A 27,742-nucleotide genomic window follows, 5' to 3' on the forward strand; every position below is an offset into this window, starting at 1 on the left:
GAAAAATATTTATACACTTTTCGAAAAGGTGGCGGTCTTCTCCTGCTGGGTGCTGTGTTTTGGCTTCACCTGTAAATCCACTTTCCAGGGACTGCTACCCTGTCTGGATGCAGGTGATCACACCAATCCCCACTTGTTCTTTTTTTTCTTTCCAAGGTGCAAGCCGTGTTACTGAAGAAGTATGCAATAGCAGAAAGAAGACAGGACAAATGTCAGGAGACTCGTGCCCAGAGGGGCTGTGAAACTTTGGACTAGCAATTTAGCTCCTCTCAGGTCAGTTTTCTCGTGTAAGATGGCAGTTGAAATATTGAGTGCTAAAACTTTGGGAATCTATGAATTTAGTATGAGAACTAGAAAGAGCCACCTATCACCATATGTCTCCCTTTGTATCATCATCTTCTCCAGAATTTTTTTCTATCGTCATCTCCGTTTCCTCGCCTCAGCTCAGTGAGCCACTCAGACACTACAGCAGACACTGTGTGTGCCCCACCCACATCCCCTCAGCCGGCCCTGAAGTTCACCTGCAGGAAGCCAGTGGCTTCCTGTGTCTCTGCATGTGGCATTCTCTGGTTGTGGGAGTCTACTCTACCCACAGATGGGCCAGACCAGCAGTGCTGGGGATTTAGCTCCCTTGGGGCAATCTCTAACCAATGAACAATGGAAGCTGGTAGAAATATCCCAGCTTCCTTAACCAACATGAGACAATTCTGAGGGAGTGTTCTATACCATCTCTCAGAGGGTCCTGAGTAAGAATAAGTTCCAGTTACCCGCAAAGCAACATGGCCTTTATTAGCTATTTTCCCTTCCCTATCTCACGTCCCTGTTCTCTCACTCTTCTTCCTGCAATAACTTCCCAAACGAACTCCTTGCACCAAAATCCTTATCTCAGGCTCTGCATTTGGAGAAAATACTTGTTTTGTGTGCTGTATGCTCCTCCCTGCTTCTGAGACAGCACTGCTGGTCTGCGTTTTTAAGTTATCACACTCTCATATGTCAATCAGTGCCCACTTTCTTCTCCCTTAAGTTCATCAGCATTGGGTGTGTGTTCCTTACACAGTCAGGATCTGTTCAAGAGACAGCACTGTGGCCCACGCTCTTCTTTCTCCTGTGAATGCCCTGCCCTTCTTCTGCTTTTTCTCCATGTTGTTGCTCAACCCTGCTCCCCTCCCTCCCTCAAACCAAGAAACACAATTTATTTAACTCACCGTTGGTCATCCTTCTGGTCTCATCTTAAACATCTTTTCCACAGGGAAGTCTTCCTACACACTGCAAAGAAGATGACCTCTCCCCAGCCCCAACCTGCACCCCACACTTTTGTTATAATATGAATTACCTTTGTGATTACTTATTGACTGTTTCTCTTCTTAATGGCTTTATAAGCTGCCTGTGCTTTTGTTCACCCTTGCAATTTCAGGATTTAGCACATTCCCCAGCCTCTAACAGACATTATGCACAAATTTATTGAAGAGTAAATAACTGGACCTGAGGAAACACTTAATGCAAACCTTCTTTTTGTAGATGAGAAGATCATTGCCCGAAAGATAAAATAATTTGCACAAAATGGAGAGTGGAACTAGAATCCAGAAACCCTAACTCCAAGTCCAGTTATTATATTGGCATACATGCTATGTGATACGTTTTCCTTTCCATTCCAGTCTCCAAAACCAATAACCATCGTGTGCAGTGACCCCATCTACGAGAGCATCAGGGCCCCATGCTCAGAAGATGTCCTGTGTTTGAGGTTTAATGCTCCTTGGTAGGTGTCTTGAAATTATTAATAAAGACACCTTTGAATTTGTGTTTTGCAAGTGAAGTCTCATAGGACAATGGAGCAAGCACTGGGGCTTGGAGCCTTGGCTCACAGCCATCCCACCTCCCTCCAGCCTCCCTGGATGGCTCTTCTTGCTCCCTGACTCAGCCTCCTGGGTCCCCCACCCTCACCTCTGCCAGCCTCCATCCCCAACAGGGGCCTCGGTGTGGGTGCAGGGAAGGTAGGGGTGGGAATGGTGCCCTCACAGCGTCTTGAGGCCTGGAATGACATTAACTCTCCCCACCCCAGACTAGCAGCAGTTAGTTCAATTTGGTCCTGTGGTCTGTCTGCTGGAGGCTGCCTCTGACTTCTTGCCTACCCTTAATTAAGGTGGGTGTGCCTCCCAGTACAGAGGTTTAAAGATCCTTGGGGGTCACCTCTCTGTTCTCATGGGGAGCCCATGGGCCAGAGAGACAAAGGACCAGACTTCTCCAGACCCTGCCCCTCCAAGGGACAGTTCCTGGATCTGCAGTCAACTGTGTCAACTGTGAGGATCTACACTCGCCCCACTATCCTCATGCCCCAGAACATTCCCTAGGTTGGCTCTGTCCCTGGGTCAGGGCAGGAGTCCGCTCTTTTTTTTTCTGGATTTTCTGAGTCTGCCTTGTGTTTCTCCTGGTGGGCTTGTGGTACCCTCTGGGAAGGAGTCACATAATATGCGTTGTGAAATTTTGGTGATGCCACATATAAGCCAAATGCTTTGATATTTGCATTTGAAACTAGTATTGTATAATATAAAGATGAACAGTAAAAATCATGCTCATAATTTGAAATGTTAATTTTTATTTACTGAAAATGGCCTGAAATAGCAAATGAAAAACAGAGAGACTGTGGAAGAAAGGAAAAAGCTTATATAAACATAATAGCACTTTCTTCCCGCTTTCTGAACAAGGAGCCCCACATTTTCATTTGGCACTGGGTCCCACACATTATGTAGCTGTCCCTGCCATTGCCTCACAATCCTGTCCCAGCACAGCGAGGTTTCAGACTTGACTGGGGAGTGTATATTTACCATTTGGTTGGTTCTCCACAGAGAGCCTACACATTGAATTAACTGCCGGCTGTAAAAAATGAGATTCTGGTTGTTCTTTACTGTAGAACAGATCACCCTAAAGCTTAATGACTCAAAATAACACCAATTATTTTAACTTTCTCTCTTACGGCTCTGAGGGCTGACGGAGCTCAGCTGGCTATTCTCATTCAGGGTCTCACACATCACCGTCAGGCAGCTCCGGGAAAGGCTTCTTCACTCACGTGTCTGGTGATGAGGCTGGCTGTCGGCTGGGATGTCAGCTGGGACTGTCATCTAGAACAATTATATATGGCTTCTGCATGTGGCCTGAATTCCTCCGAGCATCATGGTTAGGATAATGGAGAGAAAGAGAGAGAGAGTATCAGAAACACTTGTATTTTCTGAGCTGACCCAGCCTTGGAGATCACACAGCATCACTCTCTCCTCATTCTATTTGTTACAAGTATTGACTACTGATTATATGAGCAGAGGCCCATCTAATAATATATGGGTCCTAGGACTCACCAGCTGGGCCAGGGAGACCTCCCATTTAGAGAGGTAAAACATTTATCACACGGTTGATGCTCAACAAGTGACAGTTACTCCTGTCATCAGAACTCCTTTTCTTAGATTAATTATAGACCAGGAAATGTCTTTGCCTTTGGTTTCTGAAAGAGCACGACTTTGAATATTTGACTTCAAGTCTTGATTCCATCCAACTTCTGGCTGTTAGCCTTTACTCATCTGAGCTGTTTGAGCGGCTGTTTTCTACCTGAGTTTGTTGTGAGAATAATAAAATGTGTGCAAAATCACTTTGTAAATCACTTAGGATGTGTGAATGTGAGTTACTAAAAAATTTCAGTTCCGAAGGCAAACTTGGTGGTGAGTATAATTAGTTCTGTAGATCTGAGTTTTGTTTTTATGATGAACCATTGATATCTTGCATAGAATAATTACCTCCTGCCTCCCCACCCCCGACCCCACCCTGTCCACTTATTAGGTTGGTTGTTTCTTGGAACAGATTACGGATGATATCCTCTTCTCTTTTCATTTACTATCTTTGTAATTTTTCTAATCATGTAGCCTCTACCTTAACACTGTAAGCTCTTCAATACTTGTGGTTTGGGGAGTGTGAGAAGAGAAGGAAAAAGAAAGAAGCAAGGGAAGCAATGATTTCATTATTAAAACACAGATGAACAGGGAATCTCAATCCAACCTAAAAAACCCGACCACCACCTGCCAACGTAAACCTCTTGTTTGATTGATATTGACCCTTGTAGCCCTCATTGTCCATTATAAAACTGTCACTTATCGTCTTGTATTGAGTTTTCTTATACACGTCTTATCCTCCCGCTCATCAGAGAAGAATCCTAAGCTTTGTAGATTTTTGTTTCCTCTCCTACAGTGCATGCTAACATGTTCTAGAGTCTCTTGCATACCATTGGAGTTTTATAAATTCTCCTGATGCATTGATTCCTATTAACAGTTTCATTATTGTATGCCCCATAGTCTCTCATTCTTCCTCACTGAGTCACTTAAATCCTCTTATGACACAAACTGAAACTTTTGTTGTTAGTGTAGTTGAAAATTGTGTCTTCTCTTTTTCTTGTCAACTAACTCCTTCTGATTATTATATGAACCCAGCCACTTAAAGAGCCAATATTTCCACTCTGAAAGTAAAGATAATAGAATTTACCAAAAGGTTTAATAACAAATGCTTACAGAGTACCTACTGTGTCTGAGGCACTGTACTAGGCCAATGTCATTTTGTCTTATTGGAGCTCTGTTTTTGTAGTCCATCTGAAAAAACTGGCTTACAGTATTGTTTCTTGGAGAGCAGTGTTATAACTCTATATGTTAAAATAAAATTTCTGTTTTTTCCCTAGGGCTTTTGACATTCATTTTCATTACAAAGTAGATAGACTATTTCTCCACTAGATTTTCCTCTGTGAAAACAGGAGCTGTATTCAAATAATTCTAATTCCCAAAGTGGTTAATACAGTGCAGTTCCCGCTGTAGATACTCAATTACTGTTAAAAATGATAGTGTGGGGGCTAGCCCCATGGCCCAGTGGTTAAGTTCAGTGCACTCCACATAGGTGGCCTGGTCAGTTCCTGGGCACCAACCTACACCACTCATCAGCCGCCATGCTGTGGTGGCGACCCACATGCAAAATAGAAGAAAGATTGGCATGAAGTTAGCTCAGAGCAAAGCTTCCTCAGAAAGAACCAAAAAAGATAGTGTGGATGGTGACTTGGCAATATTTTAAGACTGTGAGTCTAAACTCCCTTTGTCTTTCTCCACCATTTTTTTCTGATCTCTACTTTTAATTTACAAGTATGTCTCTGAATGGGAGTTAATATGGGAAAATCATTTCTCCTGTGTTACATAGGAATTATTTTTATTTTATGTAAGCATCTCTTTAGATGAACTTCATGGCTATGTCAATCTTCATGTATTTGAAATTAAATTCTGTATTAACCTTTTCTTTAATTTTCAGTTTTTGGCTTTTTTTCTTTGGTGACTTTACACTTTGTACTATGTGATATTTCTTGTTCTCGTGATTAAATCAACAGTTCCTAAAAGAAAGAAAAAAGTACATTTAGTGTAAGTTATGTGGTAAAAGATATATATGTGAAAAAAAAAATCCTGTCCAAGTATTTGAAAAAATTTCCCTGGTAAAACAGTTCTGTTCTATTGTTTTCAGTAAAGAAGAGTGAGCTTACCTTTCTGTATTTTTATTTTTGTAATATTGGAACGAGCTCTTTAAATAACTCAAGAATTGTCTATTTCTTTTTTTTTTTGTTTTTGAGGAAGATTAGTCCTGAGCTAACATCTGCTGCCAATCCTCCTCTTTTTGCTGAGGAAGACTGGCCGGGAGCTAACATCCGTGCCCATCTTCCTCCACTTTATATGTGGGATGCCTGCCACAGCATGGCTTGCCAAGCGGTGCTATGTCTGCACCCAGGATCCGAACAGGTTTGCTGAAGCAGAATGTGCGAACTTAACCGCTGTGCCACAGGGCCAGCCCCAACAATTGTCTATTTCTTTTAAGGCAGAACAATATCATTCCTCTAGAAGTCTGTGAGAAAAGCCTTTGAGGAATGCAAAGTTGCTATAAGCCAGGGTTCTGCCAATGAACATGCAACAGAAGCACCTGCAGAGCTCATTAAAACACAGATGGCTGGGACCACTTCCAGAGTTTCTGATTCAGCAGGTCAGGGGTGGGCCTGAGAATTTGTGTCTCTGACAAGTACCCAGGTGTTGCTGATGCTGCCTCCCAGAGACCATACTTTAAGGGCTACTGCAGTATGCTTTCACTGAAAATCACTTCTGAGGTGGCTTTTAGGGGATTATAAACTGCTAGGCTCCAAATAACTTCAAAAAGAAAATTTCTGGAAAACCAAATCTATCATTAAATGAATGTAATTTCTAAAACTAATTTGAGATGTTATTAATTTTTTCATGCCTGCAGAACTTCTTTTTGTGTGTCTGTGTATGCAATCAAAAAAGGAAACACATCCGAACAATAGTACTTACTTAACTTTGCCTTTTTTTTTCTTTTTTTGAGGAAGATTATCCCTGAGCTAACATCCACTTCCAATCCTCCTCTTTTTGCAGAGGAAGATCGGCCCTGAGCTAACATCCATACCCATCTTCCTCTACTTTATATGTGAGATGCCTGCCACAGCATGGCTTGACAAGTGGTGCCATGTCCACACCCAGGATCCAAACCAGCGAACCCTTGGCCGCCGAAGCAGAATGTGCGAACTTAACTGCTACGCCACTGGGCCAACCCAGTTTTGCACTTTTTAGTAATGCCTTTAGTATTCTACAACATCTAAAATTACTTCTGACATTTAATTTATTCCAAGAATATTGGATGGCTACTGTGTGCCACTCTCCTGGGAGAGTACACTAGTGCACAGCATAGATATGGCATTTACATGTATATGTCTATGATAATGCATCTGCTATGGCTACATTGATTCTAACAGCCATTGAAAGCAGAGCAGGCTCAACATGGGGTTATGATTAAAATATGCCCTTCACACTTGTCGTTAGTGTTCGTCCATAATGTAAAATGCTATTGCAACACTGCATTTGAATATTTGAGGAAAACAAAATTTTAACGAGTTTAGTCCAATTCTGAAAACTGATTAACAGATGGAGTATGAAATTAAAGGCAGGAATTTGGCTGACTTTTTTTAGAGGTAACTGGGTTTTGTCTCTTCTCAGAGCAGTTCATGTGGAGTAGCTAATTATTCCTAGCTACCACGGTCTACGTTTAGCACTTACATAACATTTCCTATGTGCTTAGCACTTTATACACACATTTAAACTGTTCTAAGCACTTTGTATATATTAATTCTCTATAATAATCTGTGAGGCAGGCACTATTGATATACCTATTTTATAGATCAGGAAGTAGGCCCAGAGAGATCAAAAAACTTGTCCAAACTGCACAGCAGGTAAGTGTTGGAGCCGGGCTCAGATTTCAGCAACCTGGCTCCAGAGCCTCCGCTCTTCCCCGCTAAGCTCTGGGGAGTCTCTGGTACTCGGCACGGATTGTTATGTTTTAGCTTGTAGTTTGCTTCTTAATAAGTAAATATCTTTCTTTTCCAATTAATAGTAAGGTATTTGAAGATGATATCTAGGTCTAGCCGTTCTTCTATCCTATAAAGTGTCAAGCACAATACATTACATGTAATAGATACTTCATTAATAATTTCACTGGACTGATTGGTGAAACTCCCAATTGTACAATATTAGAAAATACGAGTATCTATTTCTCTAGATAGATAGATAGACAGGGCAAGCTAGAAATGTGCTTATTTTCTTTCTTGAAATATAAAAATAAATCTTCCATATGTATGCAGATCAAAGAATACAGTTATCTGAATTCAATTGTTATGGAGGACATTGTTATTAGTTTAATTGTTAGACTGAACTCAAAATTTGAAATGAAATTAGAAAAACAAAATATTTTAAAGCTAGATGAAAACTCAGATATCACCTCATCCAGGCCCCCTTAATAATAAGCAGCAGAGAAACAGAACTGTCGAGTTGCACCCTCCAGGTCCCCTGTATAGTTAACGTTTACTGGGAAAAACTAACCCAGATCTTCTGTTGGCCCCTGTACACTGAGGTCAAGGGGAGACTGCAGAAAGAGGCAGACCACTCGAATTCCAAGATGGCGCCGTGAGTAGTCCTCTTTGTCTCTCGCCCTTCGAGTCTACAATTATTTGGACACTTATCCCTTGACAAAGGATATCCAGACAGCATCTCAGGACGTCTGAGACACCCACGCGACTATACATCGGAAGGCGGACGGACTTTCCTCCGGGAGGATGTGGAAATAGGTGAAAACTCTCCGACCCCGACGGGCAGCCTAGTACCCGCAAGCGGCTTTCTTCCAACGGACGCCCCCAGAGGATCCACACACATCTAGGGCAGGAGCGAGAACACAACAGAGGAGCGACGGTGGAAACAGGTGACCAGAACCCTACTTAAACCCCCGGCAATTACTCCTAAACGCAGAGGGAAACTTTGGAGTTGCACACCTGAGCCCGCGGGGAGAGTCTCTCCCCGCCATTGGCGGGGAGACCCGGCCTGGTGCTCGGGGCGCCTGGAGGGTCCCAGAGAGAGACACGGTGGGCACGGAGGTCTCCCAGCTGCCGTTGCCCGCCCCGTGGGACTAGGGATTGCCGGAGATCTCGGAGAGGACCGGGGCGGGGGATCTTTCAAAGGCGGGTCCGGCGACCCGGTGGGGAAGCGCCGGAGCTCCGCCAGGCAGCAGACAAAACTCTCTGTCTGCCGGTAGCAGAGGGGCCACGCTGAGCACTCAGGGCTCCCGGCAGAGGCCCGGAGAGAAGCCCAGAGGGCGGGGCGACCCCCAGCTGCCGTTGCCCGCCCCGGGGGACTAGGGATTGCCGGAGATCTCGGAGAGGACCGGGGCGGGGGAACTTTCAAAGGCCGGATCGGCGACCCGGAGGGGAAGCGCCGGAGCTCCGCCAGGCAGCAGACAAAACTCTCTGTCTGCCGGTAGCAGAGGGGCCACGCTGAGCACTCAGGGCTCCCGGCAGAGGCCCGGACAGAAGCCCAGAGGGCGGGGCGACCCCCAGCTGCCATTGCCCGCCCCGTGGGACTAGGGATTGCCGGAGATCTCGGAGAGGACCGGGGCGGGGGAACTTTCAAAGGCCGGATCGGCGACCCGGAGGGGAAGTGCCGGAGCTCCCCCAGGCAGCAGACAAAACTCTCTGTCTGCCGGTAGCAGAGGGGCCACGCTGAGCACTCAGGGCTCCCGGCAGAGGCCCGGAGAGAAGCCCAGAGGGCGGGGCGACCCCCAGCTGCTGTTGCCCGCCCCGTGGGACTAGGGATTGCCGGAGATCTCGGAGAGGACCGGGGCGGGGGAACTTTCAAAGGCGGGTCCGGCGATCCGGTGGAGAAGCGCCGGAGCTCCGCCCGGGCAGCAGACAAAACTCTCTGTCTGCCATTAGCAGAGGGGCCACGCCCAGCATTCAGGGCTCCCGGCAGAGGCTCGGACAGAAGCCCAGAGGGCGGGGCGTCCCCCAGCTGCCGTTGCCCGCCCCGTGGGACTAGGGATTGCCGGAGATCTCGGAGAGGTCCGGGGCGGGGGAACTTTCAAAGGCGGGTCCGGCGACCCGGAGGGGAAGCGCCGGAGCTCCGCCAGGCAGCAGACAAAACTCTCTGTCTGCCGGTAGCAGAGGGGCCACGCCCAGCATTCAGGGCTCCCGGCAGAGGCTCGGACAGAAGCCCAGAGGGCGGGGCGTCCCCCAGCTGCCGTTGCCCGCCCCGTGGGACTAGGGATTGCCGGAGATCTCGGAGAGGACCGGGGCGGGGGAACTTTCAAAGGCGGGTCCGGCGACCCGGAGGGGAAGCGCCGGAGCTCCGCCAGGCAGCAGACAAAACTCTCTGTCTGCCGGTAGCAGAGGGGCCACGCTGAGCATTCAGAGCTCCCGGCAGAGGCCCGGAGAGAAGCCCAGAGGGCGGGGCGACCCCCAGCTGCCGTTGCCCACCCGGTGAGGCTAGGGATTGCCGGAGATCTCGGAGAGGACTGGGGCTGGAGAGAGTTCCAGAGACCCAGCTTAGTAGCCTAGGGGGAAACCCTACAGGCTCACAGAAGCCTTAGGGAAAGCCTCTGCACAGCACCAGTAGAAGGCACCCAGCCGCCAGCCACAAGGCTGGAAGACCCCAGGGCAAAAGCAGCATAGCTAGGTGTACTAACCACAGACTGTAGAAGATGCCAATAGCTCTCCTGCGACCCATAGAGGACAAGTGAGATTTGGTGGGTGCCGACAGCAACCGAGCGACAAATAAAAGTGATCCCACCCCTGGCTGCTGGAAAAGCCCATAACACCGTTGCAGACCCCAAGGAGAGAGCGCATCTAGGTGGGCAACAACAGTAGGCACCTGCAGTCTGAAGCCCCCCGTGACGGCCCCCACGGCAGAGGAGGGAATCCAAAGGGCCACTGTGGCTACGAAGAGGGGCCCAGGCCCAGTTAGCAACTACGGACAGGGTTCCTGGTTGGTGAAGTATAAACAGCTGCTCCCCCCACCGCAGCAGCTGAAACAAGTGAAAGGAGCAACTAAACTCTATCTCCATGCGGAGGCACAAATCAACATCATCAAGCAATATGAAAAAATACATTAAATCTCCAGAACAGAAAGAAAGTAACAAATACACAGAAAACAATCCCAAAGAAAATGAGATATATAACCTAAATGATGATGACTTCAAAACAGCCATCATTAAAATACTCACTGAGTTAAGAGAGAATTCTGACCGACAACTCAACGAGTTCAGGAGCTATGTCACAAAAGAGTTTGATACGATAAAGAAGAACCAAACAGAAATACTGGAAATGAAGAACACAATAGAGGAGATTAAGAAAAATCTAGATGCTCTGAACAGTAGGGCCGATAATATGGAGGAAAGAATTAGCAATTTGGAAGATGGCAATATAGAATTGTTGCAGGCAGAGGAGGAGAGAGAAGCAAGACTTAAAAGAAATGAAGAAACTCTCCGAGAATTATCAGACACAATTAGGAGATGCAACGTAAGGATTATAGGTATACCAGAGGGAGAAGAGAAGGAGAAAGGGGCAGAAAACCTATTCAAAGAAATAATGGCTGAGAACTTCCCAAATCTGGTGAGGGAGATGGATCTTCAGGTGACAGAAGCCAATAGATCTCCAAACTTTATCAATGCAAGAAGACCAACTCCACGGCATATAGTAGTGAAGCTAGCAAAAGTCAACGACAAGGAGAAAATATTAAGGACAGCCAGGCAAAAGAAACTAACCTACAAAGGAACCCCCATCAGGCTATCAGCAGATTTCTCAGCAGAAACTTTACAGGCTAGAAGAGAGTGGAATGATATATTCAAAAATCTGAAGGACAAAAACCTACAGCCGAGAATTCTCTACCCAGCGAAAATATCCTTCAAATACGATGGAGAAATAAAAACTTTCCCAGATAAACAAAAATTAAGGGAGTTCATTGCCACAAAACCTCCTCTTCAGGAAATCCTCAGGAAAACCCTCATTCCTGAAAAATCCAAAAAAGGAAAGGGGCTACAAAACCAAGAGCAGAGGAGATAAGTAGAAGGACAACAACAGAGAGTAGCAGCTCTACATCAGAACAGATTAAACCATGGGACGAGAAACAAAGGAAACTGAAGAAAACCGGAAAACAAGACACAAAATGGTAGTGGTAGGCCCCCACGTCTCAATAATCACTCTAAATGTAAACGGATTGAACTCCCCAATCAAAAGACACAGAGTGGCAGGATGGATCAAAGAACAAGATCCAACAATATGCTGCCTCCAGGAAACACACCTCAGCCCCAAAGACAAACACAGACTCAGAGTGAAGGGATGGAGAACAATACTCCAAGCTAATAATGAACAAAAGAAAGCAGGTGTCGCTATACTAATATCAGACAAGGTAGATTTCAAAGCAAAACAGATAAAGAAAGACAAAGAGGGACAGTATATAATGATAAAAGGGACTCTCCACCAAGAAGACATAACACTTATAAATATATACGCACCCAACACAGGAGCACCAAAATTTGTAAAGCAACTCTTAATAGAACTAAAAGAAGACATCAACAACAATACAATAATAGTAGGGGACCTCAACACACCATTAACACCAATGGACAGAACATCCAGACAGAAAATCAACAAGGAAATAATAGAATTAAATGAAAAATTAGACCAGATGGACTTAATAGATATATATAGAACACTTCATCCAAAAACAGCAGGTTACACATTCTTCTCAAGTGCACATGGAACATTCTCAAGGATTGACCATATTTTGGGAACCAAAGCAAACATCAATAAATACAAGAGAGTTGAAATAATATCAAGCATCTTTTCTGATCATAACGCTATTAAACTAGAAATCAACTACAAGAAAAAAGCAGAGAAAGGTGCAAAAATGTGGAGACTAAACAACACGCTTCTCAACAAACAATGGATCATTGAAGAAATTAAAGAAGAAATCAAATATTATCTGGAGACAAATGAAAATGAGAACACGACATACCAAATCATTTGGGATGCAGCAAAAGCAGTCCTAAGAGGGAAATTCATCGCAATACAGGCTCACCTCACTAAACAAGAAAAAGCTCACGTAAGCAACCTCAAACGACATCTAACAGAACTAGAAAAAGAAGAACAAACAAGGCCCAGAGTCAGTAGAAGGAGGGAAATAATAAAAATAAGAGCAGAAATAAACGATATTGAAACAAAAAAGACAATAGAAAGGATCAATGAAACAAAGAGTTGGTTCTTCGAAAGAATTAACAAAATTGACAAACCCCTAGCCAGACTCACCAAGAAAAGAAGAGAGAAATCGCAAATTAATAAAATCAGGAATGACAGAGGAGAAATCACAACAGATACCAATGAAATACAAGAGATCATAAGAGAATACTATGAAAAACTATATGCCAACAAATTGAACAACCTGGAAGAAATGGACAAATTCCTAGACTCCTACAATCTCCCCAAACTGAATCAGGAAGAAATGGAGAATCTGAATAGACCAATCACAAGTAAGGAAATAGAAACGGTAATCAAAAACCTCCCCAAAAACAAGAGTCCAGGACCAGACGGCTTCTCTGGAGAATTCTACCAAACATTCAAAGAAGACTTAATACCTATTCTCCTCAAACTGTTCCAGAAAATTGAGAAAGATGGAGAACTCCCTAACACATTCTATGAAGCCAACATCACTCTGATCCCCAAACCTGACAAGGACAACACAAAGAAGGAGAACTACAGGCCGATATCACTGATGAACATAGATGCAAAAATCCTCAACAAAATTTTGGCAAACCGATTACAGCAATACATCAAAAAGATTATACACCATGATCAAGTGGGATTTATACCAGGGACACAGGGATGGTTCAACATCCGCAAGTCAATCAACGTGATACACTACATTAACAAAATGAAAACCAAAAACCACATGATCATCTCAATAGATGCAGAGAAAGCATTCGACAAGATCCAACACCCATTTATGATAAAAACCCTCAGTAAAATGGGTATAGAAGGAAAGTACCTCAACATAATAAAGGCCATATATGATAGACCCACAGCCAACATCATACTCAATGGACAAAAGCTGAAAGCCATCCCTCTGAGGACAGGAACAAGACAAGGGTGCCCACTTTCACCACTCCTATTCAACATAGTTCTGGAGGTGCTGGCCAGAGCAATTCGGCAGGAAAAAGAAATAAAAGGAATCCAAATAGGTAACGAAGAAGTAAAACTCTCGTTGTTTGCAGACGACATGATCTTATACATAGAAAACCCCAAAGAATCCACAGAAAAACTATTAGAAATAATCAACAACTACAGCAAAGTAGCAGGGTATAAAATTAACGTGCATAAATCAGTAGCATTTCTATACACTAACAATAAACTAACAGAAAAAGAACTCAAGAACTCTATCCCATTCACAATAGCAACGAAAAGAATAAAATACCTTGGGATAAACTTAACCAAGGAAGTGAAGGATCTATACAATGAAAACTACAAGACTCTCTTGAAAGAAATAGGCGATGACATAAAGAGATGGAAAGACATCCCTTGCACATGGATCGGAAGAATAAACATAGTTAAAATGTCCATACTACCTAAAGCAATATACAGATTCAATGCTATCCCAATCAGAATCCCAAGAACATTCTTCACAGAAATTGAACAAACAATCCTAAAATTCATATGGGGCAACAAAAGACCGCGAATTGCTAAAGCAATCCTGAGCAAGAAAAACAAAGCCGGCGGAATCACAATCCCCGATTTCAAAACATACTACAAAGCTACAGTGATCAAAACAGCATGGTACTGGTACCAAAACAGGTCCACAGATCAATGGAACAGAATTGAAAGCCCAGAGATAAAACCACACATCTATGGACAGCTAATCTTCGACAAAGGAGCAGAGGGCCTACAATGGAGAAAAGAAAGTCTCTTCAACAAATGGTGCTGGGAAAACTGGACAGCCACATGCAAAAGATTGAAAATTGACCATTCTTTTTCACCACACACCAAAATAAACTCAAAATGGATCAAAGACCTAAAGATTAGGCCTGAGACAATAAGTCTTTTGGAAGAGAATATAGGCAGTACACTCTTTGACATCAGTTTCAAAAGAATCTTTTCGGACACTGTAACTCCTCAGTTGAGGGAAACAATAGAAAGAATAAACAAATGGGACTTCATCAGACTAAAGAGCTTCTTCAAGGCAAGGGAAAACAGGATCGAAACAAAAAAACAGCTCACTAATTGGGAAAAAATATTTACAAGCCACTTATCCGACAAAGGGTTAATCTCCATAATATACAAAGAACTCACACTGCTTAACAACAAAAAAACAAACAACCCGATCAAAAAATGGGCAGAGGACATGAACAGACATTTCTCAAAAGAAGATATGAATATGGCCAATAGACACATGAAAAGATGTTCATCATCGCTAATCATCAGGGAAATGCAAATCAAAACTACACTAAGATATCACCTTACCCCCGTTAGATTGGCAAAAACATCCAAAACCAAGAACGACAAATGTTGGAGGGGTTGTGGAGAAAGAGGAACCCTCATACACTGTTGGTGGGAATGCAAACTGGTACAGCCACTATGGAAAACAGTATGGAGATTTCTCAAAAAGTTAAAAATAGAAATACCCTATGACCCAGCCATCCCATTACTGGGTATCTATCCTAAGAACCTGATATCAGATATCTCAAGAGTCCGTTGCACCCCTATGTTCATTGCAGCATTATTTACAATAGCCAAGACGTGGAACCAGCCTACATGCCCAGAAACTAATGATTGGATAAAGAAGATGTGGTATATATACACAATGGAATACTACTCAGCCATAAAAAAAGACGAAATTGGCCCATTCACAACAATGTGGATGGACCTCGAGGGTATTATGTTAAGCGAAATAAGTCAGTCAGAGAAAGACGAACTCTATATGACTCCACTCATAGGTGGAAATTAGTATATTGAGAAGGAGATCTGATTGGTGGTTACCAGGGAAAAGGGGGGGTGGGGGGAGGGTACGGAGGGGGAAGTGGTGTACCCACAACATGACTAACAAAAATGTACAACTGAAATCTCACAAGGTTGTAATCTATCATAACATTAATAAAAAAAAAAAAAAAAAAAAAAAAAAAAGAAAGAGGCAGACCACTCCAGATGGGTAGGTGGCAGTTTTAATATGCAAGGAACTTACATATGAGCTTGTCTTGGGTGGCCACAAGATGAGTAGATCTCTGCACCCACCCCCCAAAATCCTGAACGTTTATAGAGAGGCCTTAACACCATCCAGATGGTCTCAAGAACATGTTGCTCTCTCAAGGCTGCATCCTTGAAAACAGCTCCCACTATGGGAATGATGGGCAGAGCACACATTCCAAGGACAGGGCATGAGGATGAGGAGCCTCTGACTGCCCGGGTCCAGTTCGTGGGTCAACTGGAGGTCATGTCCTCTGGATGACCTTCTCCAACATCTTTCAACATAACTCCCAGCCTTTTTTTCTCCAATATAGTTTATTCTCTTTGATTTTTAAGACAGTACCTCCTGAGCTAGTGTAGACGTATGTTTAAAATGTTTCAAGTCTTTCCAAAGAAATGTCTTCCTTTCAGCAAACGAACAAAAAAATTAATCTTCAACAACTTAGATTTCTAGACTTCTCAACAGTAGATATAGAAGACTTTCATATTGTTCTTTCAAGTTACGTTCAGATGTTTATATAGAAGTAGACTAGTCTTTCATACTGGTTTGCCTTTGTTGTGTAACAAACTAATGTAACAAATATTGTGGCTTAAAACAATACCCTTTTGTTTAGTTAGGCAATTTGTGCCGGGCCGTTATTAAGGTTGGGCTGGGCTGAGCTCAGCAGGGTTTACTAATTCCTCAGCAGTTACTTGGCAGGCCATTTGGGGCCTGGCTGATTCTGGATGACTTTATTCATGTGTTTTATTGTTGACTTGCTCTCAAATGGGGTATAAATGTGACTAGGCCTTGCCTCTCGTCGACGAGTAGACTATCCTGGGCATATTCACATGGTGGCAGTGGCAGAAGTCCCAGGAGGAGCAAGTAGGAAAGCTCTAACATGCATGAGCTTTTCGACCCTATGCTTGTATCATGTTTGGTAATGTCTCATTTATGGCAAGTTATGGCCAACCTAGATTCAGGAGGTGGAAAAATGGATTCTGCCTTTATATGAGAGGAGGGGTAATTGTATTTTAATAATCTACTACAGTCTCCTTTGGTCATAATTAATTTACTTTGCTCTAACTTTCAAAACACCCACATCTCCTCCCAAGACACCCCAGAAGTCTCATTTTTAATTCTAGCTTTAGGCTGGAAGTCCAGGAACTCATGATTTGAATAAGGTCTGAATATAGTTCCTTGGATGTGTTGCTCTTGCTCTTATGAACTAATGGAAACTGAACTAAAAACACAAGTTGTCTGTCCCCACATGCAATGGTGAGACAGGGATAGGATAATTATAACTGATTTTTCCATTCGAAAAGGGAAGAACAGGAGGCAGATAGCAGGCACTGATCCATGCACAATCCTACAGGGCAAATGCTGTCTAGTCTTCCAATTCTGGGGCCAGGGAATGTTTCTTGATTAAGGCCCAGTTCTGCTTCATAGAAGTGACTTTCTAGTACAAAATTCCTAACTTTTCCTTGGGAGTGGTTTCTTGGTCCATTTTTCTCCATGGTTGACTCCATCCTTTGGGCTCTTGGCTCTATCCTCTGAAATATTCTTGCTTTTGCACAAAAATTGCCTGTGTTTGCAACTGAGTAGCTTTCTCAGCATGCCTCCTCTCGTAGAAGGTCGAGATACACAGGGTTTCTTTTTGTAAAATTCTAACAATCTCAGTTCCTTTTAATCTAAACTAATGGCCCTTGTACCGTTAAAATTTTCTTTAAAACTTTGTGGGCTTTCCATGTATCAGATTCTAGTCTACTCTATCCAATAAAATCCAAGATCTCAATTTTTTTGAGACTGCCTCTCTCTCTCGACTTAATAAGTGCCTTTTTGGAAGTTAAGCTCTTGTTTGACCACAGCCTTATTGTTATTAGAAGCCTTGTGTGTATCTTAGGCCATATAGCACCCCCTTGAATCTTCCAGCATTTTAACAGAGGGTTGTATAGACACATCCTTGATTTGATATTTGTTCTCAGTTCAGTCTTTATTTTATTTTGAAAATAATTTGCTAGTTGGAGATGCTGGAAGTGAGAAATGGTTTTTCTTCCTAGTCTAGCCAGTCCTATCCCCTTATTTTCCCTTTAAATTCTGCCTGAAAGCAGCTCCTTTTTAGCTTCTCTCGCTCTTGCCACACCTCACCCTAGAAGCTAAAAGAAGCCAACTGACACTTTGAACATTTTTCTTGGAAGCTATCTTGTTAATGCCCACCAGTTCATCTGGTAAATTTTCTGTCTTCCATGTTGCTGCAGGTGACGTTTTTGCCATTTGTTCTTCTGCTACACAATACAGGTCAGCCTTTGCAACAGATTCCTCACTGCTTTTCCAGCATCAATTTACTACCCAGTCTTACATCCAACACTGCATCGTTTAGATTAGTTAACAGCCGTACATGCCTGTTCGGTACCTATTTATATAGCAATTAACTTGTCTGTGTAAAAAAACAATAGCAGAAACTGAAACTTATCGGCTTGAAGAAAATAATTTTTTTAGCTTATAATTCTGTGAGTCTGCAATTTGGGATCAGCTCAGTGTTGGCTCTTTTGATCTTAGGTAGGTGTGGCTCATCTCAGTTGGACTAGCTCATGCATCTGCTGTTAGTTGGTAGGTTGGTTGGGGGCTGGCTGACCCAGGATGTCCACATAAACATCCTGGATCCTGAATCCTGGCTGATCCAGGATGTCTGGTGATTGGCTAGGCGATGTCTGAAGAGATGGGGTAACTGAGTCATGTGTCTCTCATCATCTAGCAGGCTAGGCAAGGCTTATTCATATGATGGTGGTGACAAAAGATCCCAGGAGTGGCAAATGGGCAAGTCTCAATGTAAAAATGCTTTTCAAATCTCTGCTTGTGCCACAATTTGCTTATATTCTACTGTCCAAAGCAATTCACATAGCTCATACATATTCAAGAGTTGTGGAAATAGACGCTGACTCTTCATTGGAGAAATGAAGGATTATGGTCATTTTAACAATCTACCCCATCCTGGAAATACGAGCATAGTCCAATGTCCACATTCTACTATCTTCAGCACCCATGGAATTCACAAGGGAAATTGGATTTGTCTCATATCTACACTTTTGAGGATGTCTTTGATAGAATAAACTTCAGTTCTATTTATTGCGTATATGAAAAATATATTCTGAATACAAAAACAAAGCGAATATTCACCTGACCTTTTAAGCGTTGTTATACTAATGATAATCAATATATACATCTCCTTGATTACTATTGAGTTGTTCTCTTTGATTACTATTCTAAATATCTGCATAAAACACAGGCAAAGCATATCCATGATGAATATTGTGGAAAACATTACTGCTCACTTCACAGCAGGTCAACTTTTCGTAAATATTTACGTGTAAGTATTAGTGTTTGTAGAAGATGATGGTATGCTGGCTCATGCAGTATCCACTTTATTCCCCTTCTGGTGTAATTTCCTGAATTATTGAGGCTTAAAAGATAATGCTAAATTTCCAAAATTCCTTGCAACTTGTGTTCTTCATGTTATCTGAGGTTTACCAGGCAGATTTACAGCTAAGATTTGGAAGATGGATGTAAGTTTCATTATGTGTAGCTGAGAGCAGGGAGAGAACAGCTTGTGAGGGAAGATTTTGATTTTTCTGGGATAGCTATAAAACACGTCTTCAGTAACAAATCTGATTTTGATCAGTCTGAATCTCAATAAGAATCAAAGAACTCACTGTCTATTTACAAAGGGACTAATTGTAAAGGTCTGGGTGGTATGTAGGAGATACCAATGAAAACAGCAAGAATTCTGGTCTAGAAGCAGCAGAGATATCCCCTAATGCTATCCCAAGGGAATGTGAAATGGGTAAGGTTACTGGAGTAGAGGGAGAGAAAGTTGAACACGGCAATTTCCTTGAGGAACACAGCCCTCCTGAGGCAAACTAACAGAACAGGGAGGGACCTAAATGAGTAAATGCCATAAACTCACTCTTTTTCTTCTCTCCAATCTTCTCCCAATATCCTCGTTGGTCTATCCAAGGAGAAGCTACAGGGGTCATTGGCCTGTTAATCTGTTAATTAACAGGTCATAAATCTGTTAATGAAATCACTTCTTGGAGCAGAGGAGAGTGGAAAAGGGTAGAGTAGATCTAGAAGAGAAAATGGCAGATACCTGGCACAGGTTTCTTGTAGCTGTCAAATATTTGCTCCATTAGCACTATGTGGCAGGCAGAGGCCACAGTGGAGTTTTCATTAGAACAGTAGCGAAGTTCTGTTCTGATTGCAATTTTCCTGGCTGTCTAGCATCTACAATTTGTTCTTTGGCTGAGTCAGAAATTTTTTAAGTTAACTAATGCTCTTAATAAATTCTTTTCTGCTTAGAAGGAATTTTGTTGTTGGGAACAAAGAACCCTATCTATACAGTGGTGATAAGAATGAGTGAATGAAAGAATAAATAAGTGAAAGTAACCTATGACCTTACTTAAAATTGAAAAATCAAATTAAAACATAGGATAAATGTAAAACTATGTTAACTTTAAAGACAAAATATTTTGGTGATTTAACACTCAATATAGTAATAAAATATTATTGGAAATGACCAGTGTGTTAAAAATCTTAAAAAAATGTAGAGAGACAGAAGAGAAAAAATATCACCACCAGATGTATGAGAAAACTACTTAGCAACTACCCTTCAAAGACTACTAAAGATATCTTTCTATAGGTTGGTTATTTACTACAAATCCCAGAGGTTTATGCTTACGTGATGAGATTCATTATGATTTAGACAGACTCCCAATATCCCAACCAATTTGGTGTCACTGACCCTTTTTTGAATCTATTGACAGATGAGCATCCTCTCTCCAGGAAAAAAAAAGAAATATGCCCTCTTAAAAAATTTCAGCATTTGTGGACTCCTTGAAGGATATCTGTGAAGCTTGAAGTTAATCCTTGTTTTGGAGAACCATGCACAAAAGAGATAATTAGAGATATATGAAGGTTTGTGGTTATCACATACGTGGTGCTAATACCCATTGCTATAACGATCCTGAAATTATTTCAAGAGGCAGCCGGTTCATTGACTACGAACTGGTGCATTTTGTGGCACCTGATAGACTTTGCCTATGGGGAAAGCACCTTGATCCAGAGTCAGAATTGTTTATCAACCTATAGAAAAAGAGTTTGCTAACAAAAGCTGAGAGGCTTCTAAACTTGCTAAATAGAAGAACTGATCATTTTCTTCTGAATTTATAACAACTTGAGAATACGACTTTGCATCAGAAAATATAATTTGCTTTTATTTAAGTCCTTGAGCTGCAGCAGTCACACATTTCCTGGAGTCTATTTGAAGCAAGAGAGCAAAAGCTGGCACAATTCATACATAAAATCGGGAAACTGTATTGAACATGAGCCATTAAATTTATATTAAATTGTTTTTTACATTTTAAAACTGTGAGCAGTAGAAAGAAAATATCTGCACTAAGGAAGGTACATGCATAAAGGCATATTATGAGTATATTGGAACATTCTCTTTGTCACTTATAAATCAGCCTTCAGCAACATGTCTTCAATAACAAAAATGCAAAGTATCTGCTATTTTAAGTAATCTTGAGGCAAGTAACATGGTGTGTGGTACATATAACTGTTTTTCTCCACCCCACTTCATGTTGCACCATCTGGACTCAAGTAGTTTTTAGGCGGTTGAATAGACTTTTGTTCTGCTTCTTTTTACTATTTTTTGTTGTTATTGTTATTGTTTTTGTTGAGAATTAAGATAAAAATAAAAAACATAGTAGAATTCTGCATCAAAAAAGGATGTTTTCCAGATTACAAACTGACAGGGGAAATTGTAGGAACAAGGGGGATATATGGGGGAAGAGAATTATTTGGTAGCTAGGTGGTAATAGTTACTCCCACTTTGTTAGCTACAGACACTAAATTTTTTTAATTTAAAAGATAATCCTTTAATATAACAGTACAGCCATTTAATTTTTTTAATTTAAAAGATAATCATTTAATGTACCAGTATAGCTGTTTGAATTGTCATGTTTATTTAGTTTTAAAAATAATTTAATTGTTTTGTCGTAGGCTTCTCTATTGTCCAATCTGTTGATTTATTATTCTGTCTGCAACAGCGCTGATCTTCCTACATTACAGTTCAGTCTTTTTGGAAATCAAACAAGTTTTCATTAGCAAATGACTTCTTTTATGTGAAGTGTTTAAAATGTAAGTTAGATTCATTTTATAAAAGAGGAAGGAAAATAATTGGAAGTTGAAGGTAGCTTGTTAATTAAATTCTTCATCACCATCAGTATGCATCTGGGAGACTGAATATACAAATGGACAATGGTCACACCATATATGAAAATAGAACTCTGACCTACAATCTGCAGCTATCAGTACAGGAAGACAAACAAGCACCCCTGGAGCCATCAGCACAAACTGACCAGTTCTTGATCAATAACTGACAGCTTCCCTAATTTTTCCTCCTGCTTTCAACTTAGGATCAACTGGAGAAAGCCAAGTATGCAACCATAACCAATCACGTAGAATGTCACACTTCTGGTTAGCCTATGTACAATTTCTTCATGCCAACAGCTTGCAGTTAGGGCATATCTGCAGCCTTCCTTTTTTTTTCCACTATAAAGCTACTCCTCTCTCCTGCCTGTCTTTGAGTCTCTGCCCAACACAAATGATGGTGGCTGACTCCTTTGCTACACCAAGCTCTGAATAAACAGACTTTGCTTGTTATCATTTGGCTGATCTTCATTTATTTCCATGTTTATTAAGGTCTTCCTCTCTTAGCACTCTGAGATTATACCTGTATTGGTTCTTACCATTGTAGAGAGAAGTACCCTGTTTGCTTACCTGCCTTTCCCATGAATGTTAGATACCCTAGAAGAAAGGGTGCCTCACAATGTCTGATGTCCGCTACCCGCTAAGTACTTATCCATTTATTTGTCGAACAGATAGACTCTTTTCTTAGCACTGTGTTAATAGTAGGACACCAAGGGGTGGAAATCATGGACTCTAATCTCTTAAAGACATTTAAAATTTCTCATATTTTTCCAGGTAAAACTTGCCCATGCAAGATTTGATGATGCCCAAAGATAATAGAATAGTTTCTGAAAACAAGATATCATCCTTTTGGATTCAGGGATTGTTATTTAGATATAGTATTTTCACTAGTTTCATCAATTTCATGACTTGTTAGACCATTTTACTCTTGCTCAGTTTGACCTCAACAAAACATGCAGTAGTTTCATTTTAGTTTACTCAATGGAAATTTATTCCTGCTAGCCCATTAAAACCCTAATCTTCTGGAATTATAAGTTTAGAACCATATTTATTCTATTTTCTCCTACTTTGTAAGATAGTCTTATGCTAGGAGTTTGTTTATAAATAACTGGTTTAGTTGAAAAAAGTTGATCGATATTTAGAGGAAAGATCTTATTCCTCAAAAAATGCTTTTTCCGTAGTCTTTCTTTGAGGATGACATTTTATTTCATTCTATGCTATTCTTTTCTATTCTATTCTACTGATAGGAGTAAACAATAGAAAAGCAACGCAAGTATTTTCTTTGGCTGTGTTTATTTTTTTCCTCTGCCTAAAAGGCTTTTCTCCCAGTTCCTTATCTATTAAAAATATAATTTATTCTTTCTTTTCCTTCCCCCACCTCCTTCTCTTCCTGCCATCCTTCAAGTATTTTTGAGCACTTATTCTACTAGGCATTGGAGATATAGGGATGAATAAGACAGATACGATCCTTGTCTTCATAAAACTTACATCTGAATGGAGGACGATACAGAAGTTAACAAACAAGACAGCTAAAAATTGTGGAAAATGCTATCAATTAAACAAACAGAGTGATACAATAGACAGAGACTGAGAATTGATTGTACTCGTTCTTCAGGGAAGGCTGTCAAGGAAGGCCTTTCTGAAGAGCAGATATTTAAGATAAATATACTTTGTCCTTCTTATTTTTTTATCATCAGTTTCAAATAATATATTTCAACATGAAAGTTTCATAGATTAGTTTATTTTAAACTTTCTAGAATTTGCATGTTGTGACTTCACTGTTTGCTGCAGGATGTGTGGGCCATAGAGGAAAGAATTACATGTCTGGTCTCTCATTGACAGGGTCATTCATTATATGATTGTAATTTAACCCATGAGATTTTTATTGTTATTCAAGTATAATTATAGAACATTGCCTACCACAATAGACTGGATATCTTAGTTACTTCAACTGAAAACAAATAAAATCAATAGCAGCCATCTCAGCAGTTGGCAAGCTTTTCCTTCAGTGAGCCACATAAGCAAATATTTTAGGCTTTGCAGAATGTATGATCTGCTATAACTACCCAACTCTGCTATGGTAGGGTGAAAGCAGCCATAGACAATATGTAAATGAATGAGCATGACTGTGTTCCAATAAAACTTTATTTACAGAAACAGATGGCAGGTCAGATTTGGTCCCCAGGCTCTAGTTTGGCAACCCCTGACCTATCTGATGGTGGTTTTGAGGAGTAAATGAGGTAATGCACTTATGATACTAAGCATAGTGCACATTACATTGTAGGTCCTCAGTAAATATGTTGAGATATTTAGTAAAATTATGATTAGTGTCACTGTAAAGCTTACAAAGACAAAGAGGGTTAAATGCTGGAGAAAATTCTCAGTTTGATCCACCACCAAAGACTTACTTTTGTGCTATCTCTTTAGTTTTCCTCTCATTAAAATTCAGTTATATTTGGGATTCCTTGGAACCTTAGCCAAGGGAGCAATAGGTACACTTGCTGAAGGAATTAATGAGTAATCATGATCCACCATTAATCTAAACATATTTTTATTTAATCTTTATAGTTATTTTTTATGGCAGACCAACTTTTGGTGCCGAAAAATAATAGATGCCTTCTTGTCTTATTGCGTAATACCCCACAGAGCAACGTGCTATATATCCCTGAAAACAGTACAATTTGAGTCTACTTGGCTATTTTCTATCCTCTGTTCTCTGAGTCCTTTTTTCCTTTACTTGTATCAGTTCTTAGAATACGTGTCACCCCTGGGCACTGTTAGATTTTCATTTTCTTCATGTGTGCTGCTGTACTTAACCTCATAACACAATGTGCAATTTAGGAACAGACAATTTAAAAATTGCTTCTGCAGGTTGCCTGAAAGTTTCTTTCAAGTTAGGAGGAAAGATTTTAAATTTTTTTGCCATTTAGAACAATAGAATGCTTAGTTAGATTAAGCATGAAGATTCCTATTTGTATTAATTAATATATCCTATTCTGTTTTGTAGACTGTATTACTTATTGTGAAATGCATTTAAGTACATTAACACAGAGCAAGTGAAAAACGTAAAATATTTATGGAATTGTTTGAAGATTTTTTTCCAGCATGAGATTAAGCATTAGGCTAAATGGAACAGTGCTAATGTTAGGAAATGCACAACATTTTACCTCTTAAATTGTTATCCTTATGTACTGTTATAAATAGTGGCTAAACAATAAATTACATTTTAATTTACACTTGGTGTGATTTACAATTAGAGAAAATTAACTATGTAAATGCACTTATGCAAAAATAATGTGGTTAGTAATATGCTTCAAAATATACATCCAGCAAGTCTGGAGGAGAGAAAAACCACAAGTACGCAGAAAGCACATCAACTGGAATGGTGGGGATAACTGGAAATGTTTAGTCTGTAAAAGAGAACACTTGTCAATTGGGGGACAACAGGATTGCTGCTTTCAAATTAATGGAAAGACTGATATGTTGAAGAGGTATCAAACTTTTAGACCATAAAATTCTCAATGGCAAAGCTAGGATCAATAATTTTTTTGCAAGAAGACAAAATTTATGAGGCAAATCGATGGTTCTGAGCATGTTTTGAGTCACTGAGTTGATGGAAGTTGTACTTGTCAACAATATGCAAATGTTTGCTTAGGATTTCAGGTACATAGATCAACAACTTTGGGGTAGTGGTGCCCATGGACCCCAGATTAAGGAACCCTAGAGTAAGAGAGAAAATTTTCTAACAAACAGAACTGTTGACAAATGAAATATGCAGCCTGATGAATTTCCCATGCTCAAGAGTTCAGGTAGACTGGTGTGAATACATCATCTCCTGCCTCGGATGTTGCAGAAATAATTATTTGTTTAATTAATTAATCACATATTTTCTCTTCCATCAGTCCTCCCTATTGCTATTTGGTCAACAAATGTATTTAGATCTACCAAACAAGGTAATAACTGCTATTCAGGTTTGTTTAATCTTTTCCTTGAAGACTAGAATAACTGAATACCTTCATGTAGGTAAAAGTGTCTGCACAGAAATGAATCAATAATCAATGAGAATCCTTACCAAGACCTATTTGAAAGTATTATGGGTATTGAGTGTGCTATATATCTATAGGAGTGGGGACAACAGCATTTTACTATAAGTATTGTGTTCATTTGCATATTTTATCAATTATTTAATTTTAAAGATAGAGTCCATAAAATCTTCCTGTTTAGAGATTTCTTAGAAAATTCTATTATTTGGCTTACTAGGGAATGTAGGAAGCCAAGATTGGTTTGGGAATTTATTTTTGGAGGGAAGGGTATTTAAAACTCCCAACTAATAAAGAGGAAATGCAATTTGCAGATACAATACTAAAGCCAATCTTTTATTTTTTAACTTTTTATTGAGATTATGGTAGTTTACAGCCTTGTGAAATTTCAGTTGTACATTATTGTTTGTCAGTCATGTTGTAGGTGCACCACTTCACCCTTTGTGCCCAACCCCCATGCCCCCTTTCCCCTGGTAACCACTAATTTGTTCTCTCTGTCTACATGTTTAACTTCCCCGTATGAGTGGAGTCATACAGAGATTGTCTTTCTCTATCTGCTAAAGCCAATCTTTTTCCTGGATTTTTAAATCATAAAATTGAATATGGATGCATTATCTAGAATTCTGATATGTCAGGCTACAGGTTTTCATAAAGGTCCCTCAAACAGGGAAGCAATTACTACTAATTTATCCTGCGTTTTTACAGTTCAGTCAAAATGTGGTCCTTGGACCAGGAACATCAGCATCATTTGTAAGCTTGTTACAAATGCAAATTCATGGCTATTACCCCAGCCTTCTCAATCAATTTCTGGTCATGGGAACCAGCAACTATTTTAACAAGCTCTCCAGGAGATTTTTAAGTACACTAAAGCTTAGGAACCACTGGTATAGTTGAAATTAGATAGATTTTGTGGTCAGACAACATTTATTTTAATCTTGATTTCTGTATTTACTAATTCTGTTTCCTATAAAGCAGGGATAACAATAAAATTTTTTAGGGCTGCTAGAGGATTAGTGAAAATGTATAAAAAGTAATATAATGTATCCAGAATATAAGAGAGTGCACAGGAAAAGGTATTTTTTCATATTGGGGTAATGATGTATAGCATGAACTGAATATTTACTTGGTACAAAGGTAACTGGTTTACATGTATCAGCTCACTAGATCCTCATAGCAAGCTTATTTGGTATTTATTGTTTTACCCATTTTATAGAGGAAGAAATTGAAGTATAGGATAGTAAATTTTTAGATACATGAACCACTGAAAACTGAATGAAGTTTAATGTACAGCTTCAGTGGTAAATATTTGTGTTGGATTTGTAATTTTTAATTAAAGGTATTATGTTTGGTAATGGTACTTCAGTTTCTGTTTTGAATTTTAAAAATCCCCCCAAAATCTGCTTTGCCACTTAAGTGCTGGTCCCAAAATTAATATTACCTGCTTATATCTCACTGTATCATCTACACAATGGTTTAATCATTGGTTTATTAATAACTAATTTGATTTCTTATAGTCTTTCTATCAGCTTTAAGCCATTGATGATGATCCTCTGAGTTAAAAAATAGCAGAGGCTTCATTGGTAGCTACATTTAATCATTTTTAACATTTGTGATTTGCATAGGACTTCTTTAGTGCATTATCTTTTTTGTGATATGTGGATTGAACTTAGGGTTAATTATGTATTTTAGACTTAACCACTATTTCCAATTTGAATATACCCCAACTAGAAGTTCCTAGACTATCAGGTTCTTTATTGTAGCACTAAAAGGATAATATATTTTCTAGAGAAAGACGTCCTGAAATCGTGGCCTTTTGATGGGGAAAAAAAGGCTGAA

The sequence above is a fragment of the Equus caballus genome, chromosome 14, assembly GCF_041296265.1.
Source record: "Equus caballus isolate H_3958 breed thoroughbred chromosome 14, TB-T2T, whole genome shotgun sequence".
Taxonomy (NCBI): Eukaryota; Metazoa; Chordata; class Mammalia; order Perissodactyla; family Equidae; genus Equus; species Equus caballus.